This window comes from Haemaphysalis longicornis, unplaced genomic scaffold (assembly GCF_048455015.1).
Source record: "Haemaphysalis longicornis isolate Haplotype H1 unplaced genomic scaffold, Haemaphysalis longicornis Haplotype H1 scaffold_8, whole genome shotgun sequence".
Classification (NCBI taxonomy): Eukaryota; Metazoa; Arthropoda; class Arachnida; order Ixodida; family Ixodidae; genus Haemaphysalis; species Haemaphysalis longicornis.
The window spans coordinates 14,989,372-14,992,822 of NW_027526445.1; the positions used below are offsets into that span (position 1 = coordinate 14,989,372).

Sequence of the window (3,451 nt, forward strand, 5' to 3'; positions counted from 1 at the left end):
CTATTTACAACGAGACCCTCATTTCCCATTCTGATTCTTTACATGCATAGCGAGGGCCTCTGTTCTGGCAGTCTTGGTGCGATAGCGAGGATAAGCGTGTTCGACGCTGGTCGACCACAATTGACATGTCGTAGACAGTCAAGTCACGGGCCGTGGGTACAAAGAAGGTCCCCTTCACCCCGAGTAGTCGGAGTCGCGCTGGCTACCACCCCCAAGCACGGGAACTAGAAATACCTTAACATAAATTCCATGAAAGTGCAGGGAAAAATCGCCCCGCCGGTAGCGTAGTGGTTATCGCACCAGACCGCTATTCTGGAGGTCGTGGGTTCGGATTCCACCTGGCGGGCATTTATTGTCAACTTTCTTTCTTCCTTTCCAAATTCTTTACTGTTTCAATACTCTAACAAGTCCTCCCCTTTGCTTTCCGAGATTTTCTTGACTGCCAACACTTATTTCTGTGTTATTTTCAACGAGCACCTCATTTCCCATTGTGATTCGCTACGTGCATATCGAAGGCCTCTGTTCTGGCATTCTTGGTGCCATAGGGAGCTTAGGAGGGTTCAACGCTGGTGGACCACTCTTGACATGTCATAGACACTAGAGTCACGGCCCGGGGTGTAAGAGAAGGTCCCCTTCACCTTGAATAGTCCGAGTGGCGCTGGCTATTACCCCCAGGAACAACGAAACAAAAACACCTTAACAAAAATACCCCAGAAAGTGGAGGGACAAAACGCCCCGCCAGCAGCGTAGTGGTTATCGCACCAGACCGGTATTCTGGAGGTCGTGGGATCGCATCGCACCTGGCGGGCATTTTTATGCACGTTCCTTCTTTCCAAATTCTTTATCTGTTTCAATAACCTACCGATCCCCCCCTTCAATTTCCGAACTTACCTTCACTGCCAACACTTATTTCTGTCCTATTTTCAATAAGCCGCTCATTTCCCATTCTGATTCGCTACATGCATAGCGAGGGCTTCTTCTCTGACCGTCTTGGTGCCATAAGGAAGAGGGTTCAACGCTGGTCGCCCACTCTTGACATGTGGTAGACACTAGAGTCACGGCCCGGGGGTGTAAAAGAAGGTCCCCTTCACCCCGAGTACTCCGAGTGGCGCTGGCTACCACCCCCAAGCACCGGAAACAACAATACCTTAACATAAATACCCCAGAAAGTGGTGGGAAAAATCGCCCCGCAAAACAGCGTAGTGGTTATCGCACCAGACCGGTATTATGGAGGTCGTGGGTTCGGATCCAACCTGGCGGGTAATTTTTTTCCACTTTCTTTCTTTGCAAATTCTTAATCTGTTTCAATTGCCTACCACATCAACCCCATAGCTTTCAGAGTTTTTTTTGACTGCCAATTCTTATTTCTGTTTTATTTTCAACAAGCCCCTCATTTCCAAAGTCTGATTCGTTACATGCATAGCGAGGGCTTCTGTTCTGGCAGTCTTGGTGCTATGGGAGCTAAGGAGAGTTCAACGCTGCGGACCATTCTTGACATGTCGTAGACACGAGAGTCACAGCTTGGGGGTTAAAAAGAACGTCCCCTTCACATCGAGTAGTCCGAGTGGCACTGGCTACAACCCCCAAGCACAGGAAACAAAAATACCTTAACATCAATAACAAATAAAGTTGATGGCAAAATCGTCCCGCCGGTAGCGTAGTGGTTATAGCACCAGACCGGTATTCTGGAGGTCGTGGGTTGGGATCCCACCTGGCGGGCATTTTTTCTCTACATTCTTTCTTTACAAATTCTTTATCTGTTTCAATACCCTACCACATTCTCCAGTCATCTTTTTGAGGTTTTCTTGACTGCCAACTCTTATTTGTGTTTTTTTTACAACGAGCCCTTCATTTCCCATTCTGATTCGATACATGCATAGCGAGGGCCTCGGATCTGGGAGTCAATGTGCCATAGATAGCTTAGGAGAGTTCGACGCTGGTGGACCATTCTTGACATGTCGTAGACACGAGAGTCACGGCCCGGGGGTTAAAAAGAAGGTCCCCTTCACCTCGAGTAGTCCGAGTGGCGCTGGCTATTACCCCCAGGACCCCCAGGAACATAGAAACAAAAACACCTTAACAAAAATACCCCAGAAAGTAGAGGGACAAAACGCCCCGCCAGCAGCGTAGTGGTTATAACTCCAGACCGGTATTCTGGAGGTCGTGGGTTTGCATCCCACCTGGCGGTCATTTCTTCTGCACTTTCTTTCTTTCTAAATTCGTCATCTGTTTCAATAACCTACCACATCCCCCCTTCGCTTTCCGAGCTTTTCTTGACTGCCTACACCTATTTCTGTCCTATTTTCAATGAGCCCCTCTTTCCCATTCTGATTCGCTACATGCATAGCGAGGGCATCTGCTCTGACCGTCTTGGTGCCATAAGGAAGAGGGTTCAACGCTGGCCGACAACTCTTGACATGTGGTAGACACTCGAGTTACGGCCCGGTGGTTTAAAAGATGGTTTCTTCATTCCGAGTAGTCCGAGTGGCGCTGGCTACACACCCCAAGCACAGGAAACAAAAATACCTTAACATCAATACCAAAGAAAGTGGAGGGCAAAATCGCCCGCCAGAAGAGTAGTGTTTATAGCACCAGACCGGTATTCTGGAGATCGTGGGTTGAGATCCGACCTGGCGGGCATTTTTTCTACACTTTCTTTCTTTACAAATTCTTTTTCTGTTTCAATAACCTACCACATCCTTCAGTCTGCTTTTTGAGGTTTTCTTGACTGCCAACTCTTATTTCTGTTGTTTTTTTTAAAACGAGCCCTTTATTTCCCATTCTGATTCGATACATGCATAGCGAGGACCTCTGTTCTGGCAGCCTTGGTTCTATAGAGAGAGTAAGACGGTTCAACGCATGTCGTCCAGTCTTGACATGTCGTAGACACTCCTGTAACGGCCCGGGGGTTAAAAAGAAGGTCTCCTTCACCCCGGGTAGTCCGAGTGCACTGGCTACCACACCCAAGTACTGGAAACAAAAATACCTTAACGAAAATACCCCAGAAAGTTGAGGCGAAAATCTCACCGCCAGCTGCGTAGTGGTTATCGCACCAGACCGGTATTCTGGAAGTCGAGGGTTCGTATCCCACCTGGCCCACATCCATATCCCACATCCTCCACTTTGCTTTCTGAGGTCTTCTTGACTCCCAACTTTTATTTCTGTCTTTTTTTCAACAAGCCCCTCATTGTCCATTCTGATTTGCTACATGCATAGCGAGGTCCCCTTTTCTGGCAGTCTTGCTGACATAGAAAGCCTAAGAGGGTTTTACAGTGGTCGACCACTCTTTACATGTCGGAGACACTTGAGTCACGGTCCGGGGGTTAAAAAGAAGGTCCCCTTCACCTCGAGTAGTCCGATTAGCACTGGCTACCACCGCAAGGCACAGGAAACAAAAATACATTAACATAAATACCCCAGAACGTGAAGGGGAAAATCGCCTCACCGCAAG

The 3,451-nt window shown here is 48.1% G+C and overlaps 1 non-coding gene across 1 annotated transcript; it reads left to right on the forward strand.

Annotated features, from left to right (window-relative positions):
* Positions 1-273: 273 nt before the first annotated feature.
* Positions 274-346, forward strand: Trnas-gcu (transfer RNA serine (anticodon GCU)). The gene has a single exon. It is a non-coding gene; the product is annotated as a tRNA-Ser (tRNA).
* Positions 347-3,451: the final 3,105 nt, after the last annotated feature.